Genomic DNA, 18,404 nt, shown 5'->3' with positions numbered 1-18,404 from the left:
AAAAAGAAATACAAGAAAACAAAGCACAAACAAAATGACCACTGTATTCACAAAAGTAACAACACTTTGAAACAAAGAGAATGGACGCGCCAGTTCAGTCACTTCGCGGACATTGCTTCAGTTCTACCACACCCCGGACAATACATACAAAATTGTGTATGTAACTTTTATATGAAATCTTATGCTATTATAAAAAAAAAACAGATTTGAATATTTTTTTTTGCATGCAGTTGTTCATTTAAATTTAAAAAAAAAATCTCCTAAAGTAGGCTGAATGATATTTATACCTTTGCCCTTGCTTGGTTTGTATTAAAATTTTAATATTATTGACATTTTGTTAGGGTAATGTGCCCAAACTGTGGGCGGTTCCTAAGAATACACAGGCCCAATAAGATAGATACACGACCGGTTGCCATACAACCATAAAGTTGAAGTTGAAGATAGATACAAACTTGTAAGTAACAAGTTGGTACTTACAAACTGACGAAATGTTATTTTTTTTAATGTGCTTACAAAGAACATACATAAACTCACACCTACTTTCCACCGGGGTAAGCAGAGACATTTTTTTTTGTTTTGGTTTTCCCCGAAGGGTAAGGCAAAGGGAACTATGCCCATACAGCCATGTCTTACGTATTTTTTTTCTTGATGATTGATGAAATGATGAAAGATGATGATGATGAAACCTAAGCCCCCACCCTCGGAGTAGACTCCTACTCCGAACCCCAAACGAATTAACTCAAAAGTCCGCATAAACTTTCGAGTTATGAAGCGGCTTCCTGCCACGAAGCGAAAATAGGCAGATACACTTTGTTTATTGAATACTCCAACATAATAACATTTGCGAATGTCTTCCGACTAACTTAATGCGATCATAAACCACAAAACACCACTTCATATTAATTATTTAGATTATTCAATGAAGAAAGCAACTATCCCGTTCCCGTCTCCCGCCAAAAAGCCGTAAGCAGAGACAATAGAATTCCATTTGCTTCGATCCTTACACACTTGTTTTGCTTACAAAGAACATAAACTATACTAATATAACTAATTTATTTAGTATCTATCACTGAGATACAGATTTGTGATGGCATCTAACTATATCTGAGAGGATTACTAAACATTCAAATCAACAGACAATTTGATGTACAGACGTGCACTGCCAAAACAGGCCTTCGAAGTTCGAATTAATAGAGTTACAGGATTTTGGAGTAAGGTTAAATTGTTCCAAGTTGCTTATGGACCGAAGGATTAAGGCCTTTTGGGGTGGCTTAACGAAGTTATTACTGCACCTGATCTGATGCGCAAAAGAGCTAGTCGACAATGTTGATTGTCCCTTTCCCTGTTGTCCCTTTTTGATTATATTAAGATGAAGAGAATAGAAGCGCCTGGCTAGCAGTTCAGCTACTTCGCAGATATTGCTTTAGCTTTACCACACTCCCAACTCTCACTCACTAAAAGAGCCACGCTCTTGTCAGTGTAACATTCTCCATGCTACTTTTTAGTACAAAATAGGGCAGCGGTTTCCCCTCTTGCCTTCCGCCCTGTAGTGCTCTGTCTGACGCGAGTGCGACGGCGCCCAGAGTAGTCTATTTCAAAGCCGTACTAGGCCTCCTGTCCTCCGCCTCTGAATAGTACTGACAGTTACTACTTTTTCAGGTTCCAGGTTACAGTACCTAAGACTTGCCCCTTCCGTCCTGCATTACCATACCGGTGGCTTCCATCTTCGCCTCTGCAACCGTTGAGAACTGCACCCGTATCTGTCCGTCTGGGTTCCTATCCGAACTCAGCAACCATCTCACTCCGGCCTACTGAAGTAAGAGGCGCCCCCCGCGGCAAGGACGCGCCGAACAGGAATTTCCCCAGTAGAGGGCAGAGAAAAAGACTCTGGTTCCCCCTGGGGCCGCCGGATTAATGGTCTTGTATGAAACCAAAACCAAAGGCGAACACTCCGAACATTCCACACTAAAGTCTTATACTTACCGTGAGCCGCCGAACGAGTACATGCGGGCAAGACAATTTCTAGTCTAAATTGTTGTATCAACCTTTGTGTACTTTGTGTCTTAAAGAACTGGTCCTTGATAGACAAGAATGAAGAATGAAGAACGCTTCACCGACAAGACCGTGGCTCTTGGTGTATATTTGTAACCTTTGTGTGCCATAAAGTGTATTTTTGTTGTATTGTCAAAACGTGACAAATTGTTAGCAAAAGCGTCCCTCAAACCACCACAGCAAAGGGATTAGGGTCATTTTTTTGACATGATTTATTGTAGACTGGTTTTGGACTAAATTTATTTCTTAGCTAGATTCCTACTTATATACATAAAATACTTTTTTGTTAACTTTTTTCATTTATTTTTTCACGCAGTCACGCAGATAGAGAAATCATCTATGAAAATAAATCGCAACTGCTTTAAGTTGCCAATATAATGACAAGACCGTATCAAATAAGCACGTAGATAGATAACATTCATTTCACCTATATAATATATAAGTACATACATTTCCATCTTGATTCAAAGTTATTAACTATAATAATTACGAAGACAATTGTGATGCAAATCGTTACCAATTATTTTAAAGTCTCGTCAAGTTGTTAACTATACATTATGATGAAAAGCCTAAGGCATTTCTTGTCGTAATATTTCAGGGAGAAAATGTTCTATTGTGAACAAATTACGTGTCGGCATGGCGAGTCGTAAATTTTGCAGCATTATGGTAATTTGCAAGCGACGTAAAAATACATCTCCGTGTTTATTGGACCGTCGCAACGTAATACTTACTGTTTATTTAAAAATGCAACTTCTGAGCTGAACTAGGTATAAAGAAAATGAAATACTGGGTAAAATTCAGCTGCTGAACATCGAATATTGCGACAACGCACACTTCAGAACCCCGATATATTCAGCGCTTATCGCTACCAACCCACTACAGTCGATTAATTCTTTCAAATATAATCTTCTCAGATGATGTCCTGAGTTGAGGTCCGTGCCCAACTGGGCATCCTCAGGACTATTGTCTTAATCCAGATCTAGAATCATAGCTAGGCTAAATTTTAATCAATTCACATGAGTTGTCAGTTTCAACCAATCACAGGATGTGTGACTTGGAGTGTGAAGTGTGGAACGGTTCCTCAAAACATGGAACACCTCTTGCCCGTCTTGCCCTGTACGCGGGAAGACTTGATTCTGGTTACTAATAATGCTATTTCTATAGCCAAATACTGGGAGGGTACTGTACAAGTCTACCATTGCCTCGAAAAGAAGAAGAAGATAGAATCTGAGTTACCTACACGATTAGGCCCCAGGCCTTTGCAATCGAAGGGAAAACAGGCCAAGTTTAAGGTAGTAAATACACACTCCTATTTTTTTATAAGGCTTTTTGAGCCCAAAGCAAAATGGCAGCATGCTTTTTACAGAAATAAATGTACTTCGAGTAAACTACAGGTTGGAAAAAACAATTCCACTGTAACTAAAAAGACCCAACTTGCTTAACCAACACAGACCGTCTCGCGATGATAGTAGCTAGTTCAAACAAAAGTTGCCAACTCGCTAAGCCAAAACCCAATTTGCATGAAATTGTCCGAGTAACATTATAACGAGGGTTGAAAGGCAAATGGGTTTAAGCGACATTTTGTGAACTTTACAGGAGAGCCATTTAAAGTTTTATTTTTTCGAAAAAAATTCATATAAAAAAAACTACTGAATCAAAAGTGTTCAAAATGCTAAGAATTATTTTAAATTAAACGTTGCACAATTCTGTATTTATTTGGTTCGAAAAACACATCAGTTATAGATTTTAGAAGTCGCTTAATACAAAATGGCTCAATTGAACTAAATTACAGTTGAAGGAAAAACGGTTGATATCCACTAGAGCCAAATATTGGCTAAAAGCAAAATGCTTTAAGAGACCTCTCACTTATTAGTTTGACTAAAGCTAAATGAGTTAAACGACTTCTTAAAAAAAGAAGACTAGAGGCAAATCAGCTTAACCTCCATAAAAGGTTATATGACAGGGAAGGAAAATATCTTAAGTGACCATCCGCTACTAATTTCAATTGTATGAAATCCAAATATTAGTAAGATCGGAAATAAAGTCGGTCCTTAAGCCGTTTTTCCTGGGAGAGATTTTAGTCGGGCAAGGCATTTACAGATATTTGTACCTTACAATATTAGGAAAAATCACGGCGGATATAATGAGTAAATCGATATAATTAAGAAACAGGATCTAGAATATAACCATAAAGATTGTTACACATGCTTAATTCGATTTTTTAAGTATATGGTAAACCGCGTATGATGGCGGATGACAGATGACTGTCACCAACTGAATGCGGGCAATAAAAGAAACAAATAGCTTTGAAAAAGACTTAATATGCTTATACTCTGTGCTGAGTTTAATCTCACTATCACAACCTGTTTCCGATTTACTGTATGAAAAATTTAAGATTCCGATTTACTGTATGAAAAATTTTATATGAAAAATTTAAGACCACGTGGCTGGATGCAAGTTTCAAGCACTGGCTCCTACTAGATGGTACGCGGTACTAGGACAGACTGCAGTGAAGTACTGATTGCTCTCATATTAAGAGGCGGCCAGGGGTGGGTAGATCAGCGACTTGTTTGATCAAAATTTCTGTTACATTTGCGCCTAAAACCTCCACTTCGAGCTGGCCATAAGATACCGTCGAAGTTGACAAACAATAACAGAACTCGATCATGCTTTTAAAGCCGAGATACGTCGGACATCGCAGCAGACACATCTGTCGATGAGATAATATAGTTGATAATAATAATAAATAGATGGTGTTCCTTTGCCGAGCATTTTTATAGCTGTGCTCTGCTCTACCGAAGTTATTGGTTGGTAAACCAGACCGCAAAACTAAGATTGGTGCGATGGTTCTAACGTGAAAATCAGCTCGTGGGGAACTACAGGCGGGCTTTTCTGTCACCATATGTCTCAAAAACAAATGCCAGGTGGAATAAAAATTCAGCTCTATGCTGATTCCTATCAATCCAGTTCCGGTAGATTTTCGACAGCTTCAAGACTGTTTTCGGCCACAAACTTTGAAGAGAGTTTCAATCTACAACAAGGAAAAGACCCAACGCCTCACTGATCAGAAAGACTTATTAGCAGCGCTTTGGACACATTTTAACGATGTCTTAAATCCCAATAGTAATCCCAATAGTGACTTGTTTGTTACAACATATCGGTCGAGTTTGTTACAACAAGGTCGGGGGTTTCGCTTAAGATCTAGCGGCACCCCCGACCTTTGAAGAACTTCTTACCGCGCTAAGAAGGATGACGAATACCAACACATCAAAAATACCATCTGAACTGTATAATATGCCTACACATTAATAACTGGTTATACAAACTCATCCTGAAGATATGGGAGTCAGCTGCTGGAATGATTTTAGCCTTCTTCCTCTTTGCGAGTCGATGGCGATCGATATTAAATTTTAGCCTTAACGTTATTCTATCCCGTGATGCAGAAATGGTACTTCCGGAAACCCAATGATGATTTTGTCCGGACAGAGATATGGGGGTACGGTTTTGTTATTAAACAGATTCAGGCCAAAAGGCTTGAACAACATCGGCCTTTGTTATGTGCTGCGTGAGGCTTCACGCGGCTTGTGGATTGCTCTAAAGAAAACAGATTGTCCTGAAAAGTTATGACTTATCCTGATACGACAATATCATGACGACATGATGACGACAGTTTGATTTCAGAACAGAACTTTCAGAACTTTTCAGAGCTATTCGTCGTTACCTACGGCGCGAAACAAGGCTGTGTCATAACACATGGAGCCATGGTTCCTAGTCTATTTTCTTTATATATCGCTTCTGTATCACGCATAAGTGGGATAATCTGTGGAATTGTTATTTATAGCTTAATTGAAATTAAGGCTAAAATGAATAAGATCATTTTTGATCTCTCACGTCTGACATCTATGCGTCAGTTAACCAAACTGGCCGAGGAATGGCCGATTCAATTAAGTCATACACCAGAATATTTATAGTTTTGTGCAAAACCCTTTTAAAATAACCATCCAGAGGATGCTTCGGGGATGTAGCTTCTTCCAATGTTGCTTTAAATGGCGCTGAGCTGGAGGAAGTTTCAAAATTAAAATATTTGGGTTCTCAAATATGAAATGACTCCAAAGTCATCGAAGTTGCCAGCCCGGATAACAGGTGCGGTTGCAGCCTTTGGAAAACTTAAAATATTAGTGTACAAAGTCTCAGCGGCGTACTTGATACGTAACCCTTTAAATGTCTAAGGTCCATCCTTCGCATAAAGCGGCAAGATGGTTTTCCAATAATAGGAGTATTACGTCGTTCTGGCATATTCGGAATAGAAGCTCTCATCATAAAACATCACCTACGATGGTGCGGTCACGTCATGCGAATGGATGACAGAAAGGTTTTCTATTTCGAGGTGTCTAGAAGGAACTGTAAACAAGGTGGACAATACCTGCGGTACAAAGACGTACTCAAGCGCAAACATGTGGCTTTCAACATGCCAACTGATAGTTGGGATGAGTGTGTCTGACCCTGGAATAGCGCGTGATATAGTCCTCGAAAATCTTAGTCCAAGACGCCAAATACGGAAAACTCAACGGAAACCTTCCTACAATTACACGGTAAACTCGGCTGGCCAGCTTGATTGTATGCCATGTTACCAGATCTTCAATTCGAAGTTCGGTTCAACACCGACTTGGGATAGACACAAATATAAGTCACCATCAACGAATACGGCTTGGGTGACATGATGACACGCACACTCCCGGTCTTCCCAATCGTAATTTTTAGCTGTGTGAACCGCCCAACCAGGACCTGCCCATACTTATTTTGATATGTTGAAGTGATGCGGGCACAAGGTTTCATACAAAATTGCGATGACTGAAATGTTAACATTATTTCTTTTTTGTTTTGGAAAAACGTTTTAAGTCCTTTCAAAAGAAAATGATAGTTGTTTTATACGACAAAAAATTTAAAAAAATGTAGCATAAATAGCTGAAGTCAAATTCTATGAATATTTTCGGTAAAGGCAAAACAGTTCAAGTGCCAATTTTACTTTTAAACTGTCGAAGGCAAAACGGTTGAAGCGACAATATTTATAAAATCTGGATTAAAGCATAAAGATTTAAGCGCCAAATCTATTTTCGTTTCGTCTAAGGACAAATGATTTAACCGACTTATCTATAACAAAACACTGTCAGGGAAAACGCTTTAACAGACTTCAAATCATGAAAATGAAAAGACATAACAGCTTATGTGACCGACTCATATCCCGGAATACGACTGATTTGCCACCCGCCCAGAATTTTGTGCATTTTTTTGTCGGTTGAAACACGGGTTTTTAAAAATGTACCCAAAGTGCTAATTGGTTGAAGCGCCAAAAAGTAGCTTCGATTGATCTGAAACCAAGATCAGTCGACGCGGAAAAAATCGCTGATTCCGAATATATATATAAGTCAATTTCGCCCAAAATGTCGCTTAAACCCATTTGGCTTTCAACCCTCGATAACTTCCGCTCTTTGGCCTTGCTGCTTATCCTCTTATAACTAACTATTTAACTAACTCGAAGAGCGAGAGGGACTTATAATTACACATTAAAATATAGGAGAAGGTAATGGTGCTGCATCCAGTAGACACAAATTAACCATCTCAATTTTAAGTTATACATTTTCTTATCCAACAAAAGAAAAGGAACGGATAATTGGGTAGGTTCCTAGATCAAAGATAAATTATTAAATTCTGATTACTAAATAAAGACTGATCTAAAGTCGACAAAAAAGCTTTTTCATGCATATTCCATACTAATTTCGTGTTTTGACGTTTAGTAAAAAGTAGGTAACTGATTTGACTAGTTGCAAACAACCCCATTGACAGTTGTTCAATTTAAAACGAATGAGTGTGGGAATATATAACCCGGGCGAATCAAATAGGCATCTCGTTGTTATGCAACCGGTTTCGACCACCATTTTTTTGCTTAAGTATGTAGCCGTTACATCTTGAATGAATAATCCTGAGACCAGGGTTGATAAGGTTGGTTATTGATCTTAACAACCTACACAAGAGAATAAAAATTGCACAATTAGCCAATAATTCTCAGTTTCTGCAAGAATTGCCGGGTATACATAATTGCCACATTGCCAGTTGAAAAAATCTTTAGGCTTCGAGTTGTCGTTGGTTGACAAGGGTCTGTGAAGGGACCGTTCACTGGAACTGTTACTCTCACTTGACTGATTATTTCTGGTGACAGCAGACGGACTATAAAAAATAATCGTGACCAAAATAAACTGTCTGATGTTCTACCTGTTTTCGTAGCAACAGTTGACCGCGTTCTGTTTTCCAAATATAGAAAAAAGAAACAGTGAAATAAGTAAACTTACATACATAAATAAACTCACGCCTACTTCCCACCGTGGTAAGAAAAATATGTAAGATACATATTAAGATAAATATGTAGATACATATTTATCTCGCTTCCTCTACATTCATAAGTCGTTTTATACACGCACACCTGTTCAGTAGATCGTACTTATTAGATCATTTCCAAGGACATCCCCCATTTGGGCCATGTACAGTCATGACTCATGAGCAATATAATATACCCATTTTAGGACTCTGTCGCACTAACATATTTGACATTTAGTGAGCCTTACAGTGCAATTTGTCAAAAAAGTTAATGTGACATGGTACCAAATTGTATACTGTATATATGTCACCGTAAAATTGTAAATAACGTTAGATTATAATCTATCTCGCGAGATTGTGAACTGTCGAAAAATTGTGAAACGTAATATACTGCTTACAATTTAACGTATTATTATTCGTCAGATTATAATCTATCGAAGTAAAACTGTTAAATCACAATCTTACAATTGTCAAATTGTCAACTGTCCGACGGCTGTCCCTGATTGGTCGGCCTTACAATAGACCGTTCTGTGTCCATAGAGTTAGGAATAAAACACAGGTGTCAGTCAAATAAACTAAATGCTCTTCAAGATTGTGAAATCAAGTACGTATTTATTAATTATTTAGTGAGTAATCAATAATCCTGACATCACATGGTAAGAAAAAATGTATCAAAATTAAAAAATCTGAAACGTATCATTCAGTATACTTTTCGTGTGTAAGATAAACATGCTGGCGGCATAGGGGTGGCCCAAGGGCCACCCCCGCCGCACCCTAACCTACTGTTATGCCTTGTAAAAATTATGACAAAACACTATTATTCTAAAAAAGAATTATGGATATCTACTTATTAATCCCAAAAATAAGTTATACCTAACAAACCAGTATTCCTAGATGTTATTATGGGAAAGTAAAACTATTATGCTAAAAAACGTTATGCAAAAAGGATTATGATAATTAAAATTATGACGAAAACATTTATGCATTTTAAGAGAATCGCAAATTAACATTATGCTCACTCTAATAGTTTTGTAACTCTATGGTATAGCACGCGAGGTGCGTTTCGTATCACAATTTGACGGTTTCACTTCGATAAATTATAATCTACCGAAAAATAATACGTTAAATTGTAAGCAATATGATACGATTCATAATTATTCGACAGTTCACAATCTCGCGAGATTCAAATCGATAGATTATAATCTAACGTTATTTACAATTTTACGGTGACATATACATATTAATGCTCGTGACCGTACGTAATTTTAAGTCTTCCTCCTGCCAGCCTGAAAATTATTTCCTTTTGTTTTTTTTTTTAAATCTTATAATTCTTTTGAAAAGTTGATCTTCAAAATTAATTTTATTTTTAGTTATTTTTTAAATTAAAATTATTTTATTATTATTTAATTGAATGTAATTTGGTTTGCCAATATAGTGTCATAATCATTATTTCTCGTAACTCTCACCTTATGCTCACTACGATACAGGCTTAGCCTAGTGTGGGGGCATAGTTAACTTCGCTGAGGCTTAATTAAGGTGTTCTTGTTATTGTAAGTAAATGATGCCCTGTGCTTTAAAAAAAAAGGTGAGTAAACATTTATCTTTTCTATACTATATTACTATGTACCCGCTATTCTTTTTTAAATTTAAATAAGTACCTAACAGCTTTTCGCCCGCGACTTTTTCCGCGTTGGCTTTGGTTATAGCGCGGCACCTTCTTTCCATCCCTTTTTCTCCTTGGAGGATGATTTTCAGGATGAAAACTAACCTTTTATTCTTGATAAGTCTCAAACTATCTCCATACCAATTTTCATCATTACGCATTTATAATAATTAGAGTTGATTAAAAACGGAATTATTTTTTCTATCGTATGGGTTGTGAGGTGAATTACTAACCTCATCAACCCTGGTGTCAGGGTTGTTATTGAGCCCTGAAAGGCCCCTGACATGGCTCATGTAACGACTACTTACTTGCATCAGTAAGTAGTAACCGGGACCAACAGCTTAACTTGCCTTTCGAAGCACGGACCATCTTACTTTTGGACAATCAGGTGATCAGCCTGTGATGTCCTAACCAAACTAGGGATCATAAAGTGATTTTTGTGATATGTCCCCACCGGGATCCAAACCCGAGACCTCCGGATCGTGAGCCCAATGCTCAACAACTGGACCACGGAGGCCGTTAGAAGAGGAAATTAATCTCTTTACGAGTAGATGAGTTATTTATAACTCATAAGAGAGGTAGAGTGTGAGTGAGTGACTGATGAGTTATAAATAACTGGGCTAAAAAGCTGTCTTTAGAAAACGGAAACAACAAATAAACATTTTATCTACGTACATACCAATCTATATTACCTAAGTCATCATTGTTTATTCATTCCCTTCAATTTCTAATTAGGGGCCAATGTAGCATGAAATCGGTTGTCCGAATTGGATCGTAGCTCGACATTGGCTGTTGAAACTGTTCCAATACTTTATAGAGGTTTTACTTTTTTAAATTATCTACGTGGGTGCCTTAGCTTTATATGTATATAAAAATGCTGGTATTTCGTCAACGAATCGACCACGTAGTTTTATACATGCGACATTTGTCCAGCCAAGTAGTTGCATCCAATGGAGTACAATAAGTCAAGTGGGAAAAATCGCTACATTGCAATGCTTAGTCTTCATATCATCACCATCATCAATTTAAGAGCCACGCTCTTGTCGGTGTAGATTTTCCATGCTACTTTTTAGGAAAAATTAGGGCAGTGGTTTCTCTCTAGCCTTACTCCCCGCAGTACTCTGTCTGACGCGAGTGAGATGGCACCCAGAGTAGTATATTTAAAGCCGTATTAGGGAACACACTCTTGCTTACATAATTTAAATTCTATTAACTATATAACTTAGCAATCAGGAGACAAGAGAGGCTAAGCCACATCGAAATAATACATCTAAAAAAGCAATATTGCAATTTAATATTTGCGTATATAAAGGTAAGTAAGCGCAATGCAAAGGTAAGTAAACAAAATGTCAAATATGTTTTTTTAGATAAATTGCTTTGATGTGGCCTTTTTAACCCTCGAGTTGCCTACCTTTGACACAAAGTTTAGAATGGATATAAATGGCCAGTGAGTCAGTCTGTCGCCCTTTTAATAAACCAACATGTTAGAAAGGACGTCAACAACGTCGACGTTGTTAATATATCATGTATAATTGTTTATTATCCCATGAAAATAAATAAATAAATAAATAAACAAACAAATGTATATTATAGGTAGGGTCGTAATACACCGAGACACGGTAGTAGGTTTATCTACAGCCACATAAAAAGATCATACGTCAAAAGGCAAACGCCATCAAATTGCAAATCCCCGACATAAAACACTGAACCCTTTATAGCTTTTATTTTACGAGACAAGACACAGACATTTTAGAGGCTCTACGTAGAGTACTTATCTCAAAACGATAACAATAGATGTTTTATGAAAATCTGCTATCAATGTGTCTACTACCTTATTTATGACTTTATTTTATAGTTAGGCAGGTAGGTACTGGTCGATTTAAGACTGTTTTGTAAAATAACGAATATATGACGTAATTACGAATTTGATGTACAGCGCCTTTGACTAGTCACACTTGGTGAGTATTCGAAAAACTTCCTTCATGATTTGGATTTAAGTAAGTAATTAAAACTAGTATGCATTATCAGAAGGCATAGAATATACAAAACAGTGAAATCCGGTTTCGTACAGACAGCCACTACCTGTCTAAAATTGCAACCCGCAAAGAGAAAACCAGGTCTAAACAGGTTAGGTCATAAACTTACGAAAGGAATTTCTCGGGATTCTACATTTCCTTACGATGTTTTCCTACATCGCTGAGCTTACTATAGTTAATAATTTATGATCCAAACACGAATTCGAAAACCAATTTAAAAATTATTGGTTTAGGCCCATTGCTAGGCTCGAATTTGCAACCTGAAAACTGACTACGCAACATTAGCACTCCTTTTCATTTGAAACTTCATTTATGCAACAAAATAAGCTCAAATATTTGCTTTTAACGGAACTCGATAGCCGAAACTTTTATGGTAAAATTCATTTAAACTAAAATGAATCGTTTAATTCAATTTAATTGAAATGAAACATTTAATTCAATTTAATCGAATTGAGACATTCCGAACAGTATTAGCGTTGAAATGACGTACAGTTAAATCTGAATAGCTGTTGTAGGTAGTTAAAACGACTAAAGGGTATAACGATTATGAGTATAACAGCGACAGCGAGTTAAGATACTCTCTGGAGCACATAAAATCTTTTATTACTGCTCGTTCAGCAATATAAGTTAGTCTATATGAAACATTAACCGCCTTATTACAAAACGAAGACTAAAGGTAATTATTATAATAATACCAGGTGTTAACGCCTGACCAAATATAAAGAGCAAGCAGCGCGTGGCAAGAAATTGAACTTGCTTTCAATAATCGAGTAGGCGCAATTAAGCTCCATACAAATGACGTCATACCCGGGACAGCCAATAAAAATGCTCCAACGCAATGCTCCCTGGTCCATTCGTGAAATTTTGAACAATGACTGATTTTAAAAAATCACTGAACTAATTCAATGCATTCACATTATTTTTATATTAAGCATTTAGCCTAGGTTCAATTCTATTGACCCTGACACCTGGATGGGGTTGATAATTTACCTCACAACCCACACGATAGAAGAATATTGAAAATTATTAGCATGTTTTGACAAATAATCACTATGAAAAATTAATAATTATAGGAACCGCCCAGGCGACAATTACTGTGAGATGAAATATTTGAATCAGACGCCAAACTATGTAGTAAACTATGTTGGGGGGTAGGTAAACCTAGCTCAGACGCTGGTGGGGAGCGGAGAGCAGTATTCTCCACCTAATTTTTTTGTCGTATTATGGAAACTTTAGAACAAAATAAGTCTAAATCGTAATAAGGTCATATTAAAATATTAAAACTGTCATTAGATCGTATCAAGTAGGTATTAGCTATAGTTAGTTTTCGCAAAATTTGCGCGCAGATGCAATTTAGATAGAAGTTCCGAGCAATCAATAGAACCATTGGCTATGTTCATTAGAAGTGCAATGTCAGTAACCTTTCGTTTCAAAACTAGCGGTAGGAAATGATACCTCTTGCAGGGTACGTTTACCACCTCGGATACAGTTTGTATGAAGTTTCCATAGTTTGTGTGTGTTGAAATATCATATTTTAAGCCTTTTCGCACACGCTAAAATGATTTCAGTAAACACCTATAATCAGACACAGAGACTATATACGTACATAACATAAACTCGGCCCTAAAACTTTAGGCGGTTTCACTCCTACGTCTGTTACGAAATCTGTTCATAAATATATACGTACTTTCCGTGTTATGTGAGTTTTACGAGTATTAGGGTCAAAAGTTTTAGGGATACACAATGTCTGTCCTATGTTAAATTTTAATCATTTTAGTTGAGAAATGTAGCCGTCTGCAGATATCATTTACATTTGGCGATGTTACAATTTGACTATTCTATTCTTCTTATCGTGTGGGTTGTGAGGTGATACTAACCTCGCGTACAACTCCGGATTCCTGTAAACAAGTACTATTCTATTGAAGTGTTGACAATAAGGGACTTTTCAGAATACCAAAAACAATATAGATGGTGTTTTACGGTCACGAACATTAATATGTATAGTATACACTTTGGTACCATGTCACATTCACTTTTTTGACAAATTGAACTGTTAGTCTCACTAAATGTCAAATATGTTAGTGCGACAGAGTCCTAAAGTGGGTACATTATATTGCTCCTGACTGTACAGCGTTAACGTGATAATTATCTATTTTCTCATTACACGGGAAAATAATTGTTCAAAAATATAATGTAATAGCTGAAGCATATGTATATAAAATTAATTGTTACTTTGTATTTGGATCAGGTTATGTATATAATTTTGTTGCTACCTATATTGCTTTTCTTTATTATTCTACCACCAATTAGCCACATTTTAATATTTGGGTATAAAAAGGGTCATCATTTATTCCCAAAAACAAAGATAAAAGATGCATTATGTCTAATTTCCATAAAACTAGAAGGGTAAACGAAGGATTTTTTTACAGCGCCACCTATATTTCTTTTGGGGAACGTATCTCGGATAACCCGTCATTATTGCAACATTGAAATGCTTTTAAATAAAAAAGGTTAAAATAAAAAATATCTTTTTATATCTAGCCAAGTCGCAAACGTATATGAAAAGTGACAGTGATATCGGATATAAAAGATTGACATGTATGATTTCACCTTATCTCAATCCGATACTTTTTTGTCGGTTACGGTCACGAGTACTAATATGTATACACTTTGCAACCATGTCACATTAACTTTTTTGACAATTTAAGCCGTCTATCACCAGCCCATTAACGTCCCCACTGCTGGGGCACGGGCCTTCCCTATGGATGGATAGGGAGATCGGGCCTTAAACCACCACGCGGGCCCAGTGCGGATTGGTGGTTATTAACGACTGCTAATGCGGCCGGGACCAACGGCTTAACGTGCCTTCCGAAGCACGGAGGAGCTCGAGATGAAAACTTTTTTTTGTGGTCACCCATCCTATGACCGGCCTTTGCGAAAGTTGCTTAACTTCGACAATCGCAGACCGAGCGCGTTTACCGCTGCGCCACCGAGCTCCTCCTGAGCCGTAAGCCTCATTAAATGTCAAATATGATAGTGCGACAGGGTTCTAAAGTGGGTACATGATATTGCTCATGACTGTAAATTGGCTACGGCACCTGATGGTACCAGGGGCTATGATAGATGCATCATTAACACGGTTTATCTTTTTCATGATAGGATTTCTTATCAAAGTCTTACATTGAGTAAGTAACCTACCTTTTATTTGAGACCAAAATCGATTTCATTTCATTTTCATAGTTTGTTTTTCTCGATCAACTGTGGGTACTTACTCGGCGCAAATAATAAGTACACCATTTGCCTGTTTTGGCTTACTCTCTGACTTTTTTTGTGCAAAGCCAATTAGTGGCTATTGACGAACCCTGGAAAATTAATTCTTGTTTACAGGAATCCGGAGTTGTACGCAAATGAAGCCTGTTTTACTACAACAATACTCATCCAACAGGCCTGATACTAGCCTGCGACTTGGCAATTAGCCTCTGCCATTGTCATTTGCCTAATGAAATCGAAACTGTCTGCAAAATGTATCTTTTAAAATGTATAATAATATATAGAATACAGGGTGTTAGTGACATCATTTACATTTATAAATTTACTCAATGTAATAGATAAACTTGTTGAAGGTCAATTTAACATTTTTGAATCTACGTCATTTCCCAAGGTGTTATGGCGGAGGAACTACAATATAGGTATACATTACGAGATATTAAATAACTAGAGGAAAACATTTAATACCAGGCATCTTAAAGAGGAGAACGTTAGATATCTAACTATAATGATTATCTCTTCCCTCCCTTTACCTAACAAGATACAAGCGTGGTACTATGTTATGTATTATAATGATCGAGAGTAGAGAAGTTGCTGTCATTAATTTAAAGTCAACCAAACTGATTTGCATCACTGTCTACCCCTCTTGGGGTGTGTCATGAAGTTACCATAAGTTATTATCCCATGCAAAACATCGCGAACACCCTCGACTCTCGACCCTGTTACTTTCTATTAAATTTCCAAAGTAAAGCAATCTGTGTTCGTAAATTTCTTACGATCGCCAGCCTCGGCTTAGACACCACACCCCATACACTTTATACAAACAACCTCGTTTTACACAGACACACATTGATATTATCAACACGCGCAACTGTGTGTGTGACGTCTGAGGGCTGCCAATTACAATACCTAATTTAACCGTCATTACTTACTGTACTACTTACGAAAGATGATTTTATAATTAATCAGTTGTAATATTTATCACAAACAAGAAATTTTGAATAATAAAGGATCACAATATAATAATAGGCTTTACACTTGACTTAAAAGATCACTGAACTTTTTAGTTGCAGTTTATTTTTACCTTATACACTTCGCCTAAGTTTAATTTTATTGCAAATTATTAGCTTGTTTTGATGAACAATCACCAAGAAAAATAAATAATTATTGCTGCCTACCGCGTAAGTGCGAGTGAGACAGATAGTCCACGCGCTCCCTCTTAGGTACCCTCTAGCGGTTTAACGCCATTTAAGACCAAAGTAAGGCCGGATTTCCACTGACGCGGAGATGGGCGGAGAAAAGCGGAGATGTTCGGATTTGACCAATCACAGCGTTCGAGAGAGCGAAAAACGAAGACGCTCTGTCACTTTCTCCCTCACGGTGATTGGTCGATTCCTGCACATCTCCGCTCCTCTCCGCCCAGCTCCACGTCAATGGAAACGCAGCCTTAGACTCAGAGAGAGTGAGGTCGGCTCCCGATACGAATTGATGCGGGGCGAATTGTTACTGTTCTAGGTATACGTAGCAGGAACCATTCTTTATTCTATGACATCAAGTGAAATTCTGATAACAATAACCTGAAGGATATTGATTTTTTTTTTCTTTCTACCGTTTACACTGGTTGGTTATTATGCAGATGGTGTATTGATTTGTAATTTGCCAAGCAATGGATATAGTCTAAACCCTCTCTGGATAAGTTACGTTGTACAAATTGAATCCGTGGGCCGAAATTAGTTGGGCAAGTTCCCTTGTCGGATGTTGCTGCTGACAAACTTTGATTAGGTCCTCACTACAGGAAAGTAGGTCAACACGTTAGTTTTAAGAGTTCCGTACCAAACTGGTATAAAGAAAGAGATGCAGCTAGTTTTTTTTTTTTTTTTTGCTTCTATGCTGTTCTGGGAGCAAATAAAAAACATAGAAAACGTTCAGCTGCTTGTCTTCCCGGGCATGTCGTAAAAACCGACAGAGGGATTGTGTCCTGATGGACTAATGTTATGGGCGATAGGCTGATCCCTTATCACCATAAGGTTCATCATATCCAGCTTACGACATCGTATCAACAGTGGCTGCAAGTTGTCTTTGATTACCTGTGGCTCTGCCCACCCCACTAGGGATTACGGGCGTGAGTTTATGTATGTATGTGTTTAATAATATAGGCTCGCGTTTGACCACAATTTCACCTGATGGTAAGTGACGATTTGGTCTAGGGTGGATCACGCTTACCTAGAATAATATATGTCTATTAAGTCTGGCCTTGTAGACTCGCACATTTTACGAATAACGAGTTGGAAAAACAGACGACGGCAGACAGTTCCAATCCTTCGCTATTCGCACCTAAAAGCAAGAGATAAAACCTTTAGTGCGGATTGGTGGTATGTCCACAACATGAGGATGAAATGACTGCCGACGCCTAGTTGTCCGTAGATGGAATGGAGCGGGTGGAATTAAGTCGTGAAGATCTTATGTACTCTCACCGAAATCAGTCAGTAAGTCAGTCTCAGCTAGATTTCGTCTGTGGTGTACGCTTTGGAGTCAAGTCTCCACTAACGAGTCATTGTGTATGAGGGTAATTGCTCGTGGCTCCACCGAGTCGGGAACGGCCAATTGGCAGCTGGCAGAGCCTTACCAAAGGTGACAGCAGTACTCCGTGTACAAGAACGAACCTGTGCTGTGTATCGAGCAACTGCTCTGAGCTGAAGTATCGTATGAAAAGTCATACTTCTAAAGACTTATTTCTATTGTCATACTTATTTCTAAAGAGAAAGGATGCCTAATTTTTTGTTTGCAGTTTTTGCTGTCGACGGGACATAGCGGTCGAAGTTTAGGTTGGCAGTAAGGTGCAGACCCAAGAACTCGAGGTGTTCGGTAGTCCTGTCAAATTTAGTTAAAATTAAGTTGAGAGTTGCTGGAGTCGACACCAGTTATTTTTCAAATTGGAAAATGAATTAAAATACGCTTACTTTTAATGCAACAGAGACAAAGAAAGATCTTTAAATTTTAAGTGAGGTTCTAAG

The sequence above is a fragment of the Pectinophora gossypiella genome, chromosome 4, assembly GCF_024362695.1.
Source record: "Pectinophora gossypiella chromosome 4, ilPecGoss1.1, whole genome shotgun sequence".
Classification (NCBI taxonomy): Eukaryota; Metazoa; Arthropoda; class Insecta; order Lepidoptera; family Gelechiidae; genus Pectinophora; species Pectinophora gossypiella.
This window is presented reverse-complemented; position numbering follows the sequence as displayed.